We start from the raw sequence: 11,874 nt of genomic DNA on the forward strand, positions 1-11,874 counted from the left end.
GTGAGTTAGTGCATTACAGAAAAAATGATTAAGCTAAATCTTGTATTAAATTTGACTTGAAATTTTGCAAAGCTAGTTTCACCACATCAACAAAATTAAATTATGACCATATAAACTTTTATGAGAAGTAGATCTAATGATTTATAGGTGACCCTGCGAGCTTCATGTGCCTCTATCAGGATTTTTCATGGGGTAAACATTTTCCTCCGTCACGGTTTTGGTTTAGTGGCTATGGATGGATGTCACAACAATAAGGATGTGAGATGGTTACTAGGCTCCATGTTGTTCATCCATGGTTGAAGTTGGATACTTGCGAGGATGTTTATTATATTCAGCTAGTTTTGGTGTGTGTTTAGCTTGAAGACGTATTTGTTGCATAGTTAGGCATTTCGGAGCTTTTTTCTTCTTTATGTTTTCCTTTTGTTGTACATTTGCCCATGTATCCTCTCCATAGTTCTTGTCTATCTTATGATGGTAGGTGCAACATGGCATAAATGGATACATAGGTAAATGTACTGGTTGTGGTGGTGTTGGTAATTTGTTCTGGTTACTTGTTGTGTATCATTGTTGTAAGATGTCATTTTGTTAGTGTTGCTAATCTATTGCCCCTAGTCTCTTTATCTTCTTTATTGATGGCATAAGTTACTAGGGGTAAAATATATCAACAACACATTATGTTAGCGTCTGTTTTACTAGTTCCTCCATGTTTTAGAAGTGGGGTAGGAAATCTGTTTGGATTATAGGGAGCTGTAGTAGCTTGGGGTATGCTCTTGTAAATTTGTATATTTCATTGTTTTATTTTATAACTTACTTACCCCCCAAAAATAGATCTAATGGTTAAAAATTGATATGAGAATTAATTGTGTCAAAATAACAAGTGAATTATTGAAATGATATCATTAAAAAATAACTTTTTTACATTGTAACAAACTAAAAAATAAACCATTTTACCCTTTTTCCGTTGGAATTTCTTTAAGATGCTAGAAATTCAATATTGAATAGCAAACAATTCAACATAGAGATCAAAGCCTTTGAAAATTTTAATTTATTAACTGATAGAACTTAAGGGAAAAGGAAATCACTCCAAGCCATTACGCCAAAGAAAGCTTCATCCCATATTCATAATTCCAGTACATATATATGTATATATATTTGGTAAAATTAATCTAATGCATATCACATCTAAGTAAAATGATATTGTTTGGCTTATTTTTTTTATGAAGAAAAATTTCATAAATATGAGCGTGCTAGTAAGAATTGAAAAATCTTTACAAATTAAATTCAAGTCAATTATTAGACGAATGTGTTGGCAGTTCTTTTTGCCTCAATGAAGAGGACTTCAACAATTGCCCCCAAGTGTAGAGAAAAATAAATAGAAAAAGAAGAAAATGAGATGGAAAAGATGATTGAGTGAACAATCAAAGTAACTACTAATTTACCTCTATTCCTATTGCTTCAAAATGAAAATGCAAAAAATAAATCTAAGGTACATCTACTCCTAACATAGAAAAAAAAATGGCAAGAGAAATACAAACCAACTTTCTTCAATATGTGTTGGAGCTTTTACAATATAGCCATATGAGGCTATTAATAGGCAAAAGGTTGTAGGAAAAAACTATATATTAACTATCCTATTCTCTCTACGGCTGAGTGAGGAATTCGTAAAATCCATAAACCAAACCGGTCCAGTCCAATTCGATAGGTTTGGATTGGATTTTTGAATTCGTGGTCCGGCTCTAGATTAAAAAATTAAAAAATTGTTCCTCGCGAATTGGTTACGGATTTCACTTCATGATTCCAGATTAAAACCGATTCGGACCGTATGCAACTTAGACTATATTTATACCATTCACTTCTGATACATACTAGCCTACCTCTTATAGATAAAACCAAAACCCTAATTCATAACATGTCATTCTCTTCTCTATGTGTGCAATGCCGCTTTGTTTCTATTGTTGTGTTATTTTTTAGTTTTAGTTTTAGTTTTGTAATGGTGAAACCAATTTAGTTTTTTTTTTTTTTTTTTTTGGAATTTAGTGATGACTGCTGCTATTGTTCTTGTGGAACTGTATGTTATATTTTTTTAAACTAATAGTGGAACAATATGCACGTTTATGTTTGGCAGATTAATGTTGAAATGAAAATATTATATAATTTTTCTTTGTTAATAGATTATGTGAATTCGTAGTTCCAAACCGAACCATGTTCAAATAGTTTGGCTCAGATTGGTTCCACGATTTAAATAGATTGAATTATCTCTAATTTTTATGGAACCGTAGACAACGGATTGATCTTGATTTTATCCCAAACTGAACCAATTTGGACCATGCTCTGTAACGCCCCGAAATAAATGATAATAAACTCTTTTCTCAATAATAAATAAATGACAAGTATTCTAATTATAATGTCCTTTCATTTCATATGATTCAGATATACAAAAGATAACACATGTGATTATACATTCGTAAGTCCTAACCCAGAATCTATAGCATGTGTTATAATGAGAATTATGAAATAAAAGTTAAATAGATAATAAATGCCTCAAAGGCTTACAACTTTTGAAAACAATGCTTAGTTACAACAAAGATGGATTTAAAATCTAATGTAGTTAAAAGCCCTTGGCTTGTACAAAACAAATACATCAGATAATAAAAAAAAAAAAGCATTCAGCCCTAAGTTCCTCCTAAGCTATGATCTTGGTGGAGGCATATCATCAGCACCTGAAAATGGTTTCCCATATAGGGTGAGCTAAAGCCTAATAGAAATAATTCAACAAAGTATATGAATCTTAACAAAGATATAAGGTGATATGCATATGCAATGCTCATGCCATAACATTTTATATCACTTTCCCAAAACCATACAATGCCAGGTTTATCACAATTATGAAACCATTTCATTTACAATAGAAAATAGGACAGTGAATCACAATATCCGGGAATGTCAAAACAAATACAACTGATGATACAACGGGTTCCAGATAGAACGGGTCAGATTGATCCACACTTCCCAAACCGGTGTCCGAATGATTAAGCCCACTGAGGAACCTGCACAAGAGTTCAACGGGGAACGGGGAGTCCCCCAGCGAACCCTCCGACGAGCAAGTTAGAAAGAGAAGCGGAATGTAGAGATAGATTAGAGATAGAAAGCTTAACCTTTTTCTTGTCTTCGACGTCTGCTTATATCCTCTGGTAATCATTTCGTTGTCCCTTCCGACCTGTCACCTTGGCCGAAAGTCTATGCTCTAGCTTACCTTGTTCATGGTGAAGGCGCTCTGTCTTGACGGAGAGGGGTTATCGCAATAAATGTTGTAAGGGGCTTCATTAATTGCGATGTGCAGTGGCAATAACTTTGCAGATCTTTGTCTGCTTATGTGGCTTGTCCCTCTCTTGTCATGTGTCTTGATGTCATTGGTTCTTATTGCTACGTGGGGCTTCAGCAATGTTGGGCTTTAGTATTTGAGTTATGTACTGGGCCCTAAATGGTGGGCTCTAATCTTTATAGGCTTACCCATGTCAGTAGTCCCCCATTCCCAAGTGCAGCTTTAGTCCAACGAAGGGAATAATGAAGAAAATGAGGGTTATGAGAAACCGGCAAGGTGAAGGCCGACCGAGAGGGTGGCCAACTATAAGGAGGGCCAACCGCGAAGGGTGGTTGAGTGGAGGGACCGACCATGAGGAGGGCCGACCGCGAAGGGTGGCCAAGTGGAGGGCTGACCATGAGGAGGGCCGATTGCTAAGGGTGGCCGAGTGGAGGGACCGACCGCGAAGGGTGGCCGAGTGGAGGGACCGACCATGAGGAGGGCCGATCGCAAAGGGTGATCGAGTGGAGGGACCGACCATGAGGAGGGCCGACCGCAAAGGGTAACCGAGTGGAGCGACCGACCATGAGGAGGGCCGACCCCGAAGGGTAACCAAGTGGCGGTGCGCGGGGCTCGAAGGGTGGCAGGGCACGTGGTGATTTGAAGTGGAAAAGACAGGGTAGGGGAAAAGGGCAGTGGATCGTGGGTGTACACGTGGCGGAATCCCATGATGGGGAAGACTAGGCGTTGAGCAAGAAATGAAACGGTAGGTCAATATAGGGTGTTGAAGAGACAGTTTTGGCAGATTTTTGAAAATTTTCAAACTGGCGAAATTTAATTGTGACCCATGGAATATAGGCAAACCTTGGGCGTTTAGTATTATCCGTTTTATGTATCTCTTTGCAAACAACCAAAATATTCCAAGTGTAAACTCCTTTGTGTCAAGTGATACACCTTTGTAACATTTTGTGGACTATCTCGCACCATTATCTGAAGTTATTCACAGACACACAAGAGGGATGGCCCAAGAAGAAGCAACAACCGCGAGGGTTGATCCACTGGGCGACGACGATGCGGTGGATTTGGCAAAACAATACCGGACGAAGAGGCGAGTGGGAAGCGAGGGGGGGCCAGTGGGGCGATCTCGTTCGTCCACAATGATAGCGGTTGTGTAACCAATCAGCTAGGTTGAGCCAGATCACTGGCATACGAAGGCCGACAAGTCGACCGTTACTGCGGAAGAGTTAGTGGGTATACGTGAGAAATACCAGATTCCCGCAGAAATAGAGTTAAAGCTGCCAACAATGAAGGAGAGGCCATCCGATGCCCGACCGGGGGAGTTTGCCCTCTACGAGGAGGCGTTGAAGGGAGGGTTGAGGTTGCCGCTTCTGCAGGTGGTAATGGATGTCCTAAACCGATTGGAAGTGGCGCCGGGTCAACTAATGTCCAACACGTGGAAGATTGTACTGGCCTGTGCAAGCGCGTGACCGAGGGTGAACGAGGGTGCGGCTATGACGGTGGACGAGTTTTTTGCATGCTACAAGGCCTTGGGGCAACAAGAAACTTGGGTCACTTTGCAGGCGAAAGGGCCTGGTAGCGGGGTTGCCGTCATCAATAAAGGGGTGGAAGTCGCGGTGGTTCTACGTGTCCGTAAATGGAGGAGTTGGAGTGCGCACGGTGTAGAGAGTGCCCACCAAGTCTGTGGAGCCAAAGCTGGGGGCAGCAGTTGAGGAGATGGTTAAGAAGGTGAAGGCATAGAGGGAGAAGGAGGGCGCCAAATGGGACGAGCTCGTTTAGCCGTCAGCCTTGTTTGCCGCAAGGTTGGGCCCTCAGCCGACCGGTGGAGACCTGGAACCGGTGGAATTAGAGGCGAGAAGGGAGGTGCAAGAGGCGGAGGATAGGACCATTCTCGCTAAGGCCAGTAAATTCAAAGAGTCACAAGTAGACCGGCCGCTGAAGCCGATCGCGAGGGAGAGGATCCGACCGTGCCCCAAACCACTGGGGAAAAAGGACTTGGGTGAATTTGAGCCACGACCGCCCCCAATTGATCCTTTGAAGGAAAGGGCCAACAAGAAGGTGGAGGCTGTGGTGAAGAAGAAGAGAGGGTAAGGGAGAGAGAGGAGGGGCCAGCCCTGAAGAGAACAAAGGGATGGTGCCAAAAGAGACCTCTGATGTGGGGCGGGAGGAGGGGGCGAAGGAGGGGGAGGTTTGTGGGACTGTCCTTGAAAGACAAGTGGGGGGTGGGGAGACTGGCCCTTTAGAGGGGGTGGAGCAGTAGACCAAGAGGGGTCTTGCGCCCTAAGGAGAAGAAGGGAGGGCCAGGCTGAAGACCGCTTTTTACCATGTCCCTACAGTATCTGGGCGGCTGGGAGGAGAAGGAATAGAGGCCAGAACCATTGCAGATCACCTCCTAGGAGTAGTGGAGGATGCAGCCGTGCGCTCGATGGCCAGTTTCACTGAGGCTAAGCTGCTAAGGGGGTTGTGTTCTGCCCAAATGGAGGCGACCGCTCTAGCAGGGGCCCTTCTGAGCAAGGCGACGGCTGCAAAAGGCGAAGTGAGGCCACTGAAGGCGAAATTAGAGGGGGTGGAGGCTCAACTTGAAAGCTTAAGGGGGGAGACTGTAGGGTGGCGTAGGGCCGCGCGAAGTGCGTGTGCTAGGGGGTTGGAAAAGGCTCAGAAGGCCAAGAAGATGGAGGTGTTGGCGGTGGTGCAGGGCAATGTTGCCGATCGCGCCCATGTTGAGCTACTCGCGGCCAAGTTGGAGCTGGAGGACGAACGCCGCAAGGTGGTGTCGCTCGAGTTCCAGCTGGTTGGCGAGTAGAAGAAGCTGGAAGAGGCGCAGAAAGCCTACATCGTCGCCAACGAACGGTGGGAGGAGACGATGGCTTGTAACGAGGATCTGCGCGTCTAATCGATCAAAGAAAAGGAAGAAGCCGATTTGAAGATCGCGGGGTTGGAGAAGGATCTGGTAGACGAGCGCGCCAGGGCAGCGGTAGAGAAAGTGGGGTTGGAGAAGGAGTTGGAGGAAGAGAGGACCAAGGCAGCCTCTGAAAGGGCAACATGCCCCGACTAATGCGTCGCAGCAGTAGAGCAGTTCAAGGGGTCTGTTGACTTTCAAATGGCTATCGATGCTGCGATCGCTAACAACTTGGCGAGAGAAAGGTTTGGGGGGCTGGCCTGTCGGGGGCGACCGCTGGGAGTAGGAGTGAAGAAGAAGTGATCCAAAGCTTCCGGCGGTCGGATTTCTACAAACACGAGATGGCTGAGCTCTGGGACAGCGGTTGGAAGATGTTTAAACGCAAAGTAGAAGAGTTGTTCCCAGACTTGGTCTTCAACAGTGTAAAGATTGATGAAAATGACGTGGCCTAGACCCCCTTAGATGAGGGTGTTGAAGAAGAAGACCTCGTCTCAAGTGAAGAGGAATGATTGGTGTGAACAAAATTTGTACTTAGAGTTTTGGTTTTTTTTTTTTTTTTTTTGAATTTCTATAATAAACTTATTTATAAGTTTGTGAATGAATAAAATTATGAGTTGTGTTTGTGTTTTTATGCTATTGTCTGTATTGTTTAAGGATCTGCAAAGAATGAAAGTGGTGACTTACACAGGGCTTGTGTATAAATTATTGTGAAGTTTAAAATGTAAGAAAATCTGAATGCTGAGTGAAGTTTAAAATGTAAGAATGTTAAAAACGTGAAGTTATGAATCACGACCTAGCGAGAAGCCAGTCTGACTTGGAAAACATTAAACTGGAATTTGACTAAGTATGGCAACTATGCCACAATCATGAAGTTGCAAGAATGGCCTTGGCCGAGCGCTTCATTCGTGCTCAGTCCGGGTTGAGCCATGATTAACTCGGTCGGGCTGTCTCTTCAAGTAACTCAGTCTGGCTGAGCTCTTCATGCTCAGTGTGACTGAGGCTTTAAGTGACTCAGTCTGGCTGAGCTTTTCATGCTCAGTCTGGCTGAGGCTTTAAGTAACTTAGTCTGGCTGAGCTTTTCATGCTCAGTCTGGCTGAGGCTTGTCGTGCTCAGTCTGGCTGAGGCTTTAAGTGACTCAGTCTGGCTGAGCTCTTCATGCTCAGTCTGGCTAAGGCTTGTCGTGCTCAGTCTGGCTGAGGCTTTAAGTGACTCAGTCTGGCTGAGCTCTTCATGCTCAGTCTGGCTGAGGCTTGTCGTGACTTAGTCTGGCTGAGGTCTTCATGCTCAGTCTGGCTGAGGCTTGTCGTGCTCAGTCTGGCTGAGTTCTTCATGCTCAGTCTGGCTGAGGTTTGTAGCTGAGTGCTGCAATCAAAACGTTATTAAGGTACTACATAGATAATTGACATATAAGATTGTTGTCATGTAAAGTGTAGCCCATTTGATCAAAAATTTATAGCATGTGAGAGAAGAAGAAGAACATTCAAGGGTGTAGATAGCCAAAAAAGAAAATACAATAACAGATCAATACAAAAATAGGGATTTATTGAAAATAACGCTTCAAGTGTTCGGCGTTCCACGGATGGGAGAGGTCACGGCCTTCCATGTCCTGAAGTCGGTAAGTGCCCGGACGAGGTCTAGCTTTGACAACGTAAGGTCCTTCCCACTTGGCTGCCAATTTGCCCTCAGCCGGATTTTTGGTGGCAAGGGTTACTTTGCGCAAAACAAGGTCCCCCACAGCGAATTCCCTCGGTCGAACTTTGTGGTTGTAATGTGTTCTCATTTTCTGTTGGTATGAGGCCCGTCTGACAACAATGGTTTCTCAGAGCTCTTCAATTAGGTCTAGGTCTGCCCGACGTAGCTCCTCAGTCAGTTCTAGATTTGGATGTAGAATTCTTGGGGTAGGCAGACCGATTTCCACTGGGATGACCGCCTCAGCGCTGTATGTTAAGCGAAAGGGGGTCTCCCTAGTAGGGGTTCGAGTGGTAGTGTGGTAGGCCCAGAGTACATTCGGAAATTCCTTAGCCCAAAGTTCCTTAGCGGCTTCCAGCTTAGTTTTGATGATCTTAAGAAGAGAACGGTTGGTAACTTCAACTTGGCCATTGGCTTGGGGATGACCTGGGGAAGAAAAACATGGCTGGATTTGAAGTTCTGCACAGAATTTCCTGAACTTGGTATTGTCGAATTATTTGCCGTTGTCGAAGACGATTGCTTGAGGGATGCTAAATCTGCATACGATTGATTGCCAGGTGAACCTGGTTGTGTTCCGCTCGGTAATTGTGGCAAGGGGTTCTGCCTCTGCCCATTTAGTGAAGTAATCAATGGCGACACTGGCGAATTTGGTTTGGCCTCGGCCAGTGGGCAATGGGCCAACTAGGTCGATCTCCCATTTGGCGAATGGGTAGGGACTGCAAAGTGTGATCAATTTTGTAGGAGGAGCATGAGGGATGTTGGCAAAACGCTGGCACTTATCACATTTGAGCACGAAGTCTATCGTATCTTTATTGAGAGTAGGTCAGAAATAACCAGTGCGAAGTATTTTGTGGGCTAGGGCCCCGGCGCCCGAATGATTACCACAAATACCCTCATGGACTTCCCTCATCACGTAGGTTACTTGAGTAGGGTTGAGGCATCGCAGGTATGGGCGTGAAAAACCACGTTTGTACAAGAGGCCACTGACAAGAATGTAGTTGGACGACCGGGCCCTAACTTTGGTGGCCTGCTGTTTGTCGGCTGGCAGTTCCCCCGTTGTTAGAAATAGGAAGATGTCGGCTACCCATGGAATAGGTTCATTTTGGAGGAAGTAAACTTGCTGCTGAGTTGGGGAAATGGCAGGGTGGGCCAGGTACTCGAGGCGGACACCGTGGCTGAGGTCTGACTGGTCTGTAGAAGCTAACTGATCCATTTCATCTGCCTTGGAGTTTTCCATTCGAGGAATGTGCTTGATGTGGAAATTATTGAAGAGGCGAGCGAGAGGGAGTGCAATATCCCTATAAGCCCGCATTGTGTCTTCCTTGGTGTCGAATTCCCCCGTGATTTGTCCGACAATGAGCTGAGAATCGCTGAACACTTGGATGTGGCTGATACCAATGTCTCGGGCGAGGCGAAGACTGGCGATCAATGCTTCATATTCAGCCTCATTATTGCTTGCGTTGAACAAGAAGCGGAGAGCACATTTGAAATAACCACCCTCAGGGGCGGTGAGGATGAAACCAGCCCCACTACCTTCTTTGCGAGATGATCCATCAACGTTGAGGGTCCAAGAGTGGGGGTCTTCTGGCTCAGTAGGGGGTGGCGGGGGCGGAGGAGCTGTGGTTGGAGTGGGATTAGTGAATTCTAGGATGAAATCGGCTATAGCCTGCCCTTTAATCGCTGTTCGAGGCCGTGAGGAGATGTCAAACTGGTTGAGCTCGATCGACCATTGCATAAGTCTGCCAGAAAGCTCTGGTTGTTGCATTATCTTCTTCAATGGTTGGTTAGTGAGGACCACTATGGAATGGGCTTGGAAGTAAGGACGGAGTTGTCTGGAGGCGGTGACCAAAGCCAAGGACATTTTTTCTAACAATGAGTAATTTTGTTCCACGCCTCTAAGAGCTCGACTGATGTAGTAGATCGGTTGTTAGATAGAGCTGTCCTCCCTGATGAGTGCTGCACTGACTGCAGTGTTTGATACGGTTAAATAGAGGAAGAGGGGTTCACCCGTGATTGCCTTAGAAAGTAGGGGGGTTGGCCATGCACTGTTTCAGCTGTTGAAAGGCCTCTTTGGACTCTGTCGTCCACTCAAAAGTTTGCCGAAGAACTTTGAAGAAGGGGAGGCACTTGTCCGTTGCGCCGGAAATGAAGCGGTTGAGGGCGGCAAATCGGCCAGTAAGCCTCTGAACCTCCTTAACCATTCTGGGTGACTGCATTTCAATTAAGGCCTTGATCTTTTCGGGGTTAGCTTCGATGCCCCGCTGACTAACCATGAAACCCAAAAACTTTCCAGATCCTACGCCGAAGGCACATTTCTCCAGATTGAGCTTTATTTGATGCTTTCGTAGGGTGGTGAAGGTCTCTCGCAGGTCGGCCAGATGATCAGTGGAGAGCTTGCTCTTGACTAGCATGTCGTCGATATATACTTCCATGTTTCGGCCTATCTGGTGATGAAAAACAGCAGTGACCAACCGTTGGTAAGTGGCTCTAGCATTTTTCAACCCAAATAGCATCACATGGTAATGATAGGTTCCCCGATCGGTGATGAAAGAGGTGTGTTCCTGGTCAGACGGGTGCATCAGAATTTGGTTGTATCTAGAGAAGGCATCTATGAAACTGAGCATTTGATGACTGGTCGTGGCGTCAACCAGCAGATCTATACGAGGAAGATGATAGCTGTCTTTGGGGCAAGCTCGGTTGAGGTCGGAGTAGTCGACACAGAGTCGCCATTTACCATTATTTTTACGAACCAGAACCACATTTGACAGCCATCTGGGGTAGTCCACATTTGTGATAAACTATGTCTCAAGGAGCTTATCTACTTCAGAAGCAATAAGGTTATTGCGCTCCGGGTGAAAGATGCGCTGCTTCTGGCGGTTGGGTCGGAAATGGGGCTCAATGTTGAGGTGGTGGGTGATGAAGGAGGGGTCAATACCTGGCATGTCGGAGTGGGTCCAGGCAAATACGTCGTTGTGCTCAATCAGGAAGGCGGTGAGGTCGGCCTTGGCCTGGGAGGATAGTTGGTTGCCGATCTTGGCAGTTTTTGCCGGTTAGTGGGATCGATGAGGACCTTGACAAGCTCTTCCACTGGTTCCCTCCTAACCAGCTCGTTCTCGTCTCTGACATCGAGTCCTTCAATGATCATAGCCTCCTTGAGCTTGACCTCTTTAAGTGAGGCAACATAACATTCCCTGGCCACAGTCTGCTCTCCCCTGACCGTGCCGACCCTAAGATCGGTGGGGAACTTGACGGCAAGATAGAAAGTGAATGTAATAGCTTGGAAGGCATTTAGGGTGGTGCGGCCGAGGATGATGTTGTAAGTAGAGGGACAGTCGACGACCAGGAAAGTAAGCAACTTGGTGGTCTGCCGTGGGTATTCTCCGATGGTGATGGGAAGATCGATGGAGCTGATGGAGGTCACCCGGTCTCCAGTGAAACCGACCAACGGGGTTTGGAGAGGAGACAGACTTTCTTCCCCGATCTTGAGCTGGCAGAAAGCATTTAGGAAGATGATGTCTAAAGAACTGCCATTGTCGACGAGGACCCGTCTAACTTTGTAATTGGAGAGGAGGGCAGAAATGACGAGGGGGTCGTCATGGGGGTAACGGATGCCTGTGCAGTCGGCTTTCGTAAAGGTGATGGGCTCCATCCACTGCTTGGGCTGTTTGGGAGGGCGGTCTAATGTGGCAACTTCTTTGTCTGAGCCCTGTCTTATCTTTCTAAGTTCTGCCCGCTTAGCCGAGCGGGATGGACCTCCATAAGCAAGCCCGCCGGCTATGACTCTGATTTCTCTGACAGGGGGGGTTACCTTGTGCTCGGGGTTGCTGTGGAGGGTGATCATGGCTAGGGTTAGATTGTGTTGGTTGCCGGGGAGGAGTGCACCAGCGGTTGTTTCTGATGGGCTCGGTCCTTTGCCTTTACTGAGGGCGAGTGTCCGTGAACCGACTGAAACGTCCTTGATGTATC

The sequence above is a fragment of the Camellia sinensis genome, chromosome 8 (genome assembly GCF_055761805.1).
Source record: "Camellia sinensis isolate YWXY chromosome 8, ASM5576180v1, whole genome shotgun sequence".
In the NCBI taxonomy this organism is placed as follows: Eukaryota; Viridiplantae; Streptophyta; class Magnoliopsida; order Ericales; family Theaceae; genus Camellia; species Camellia sinensis.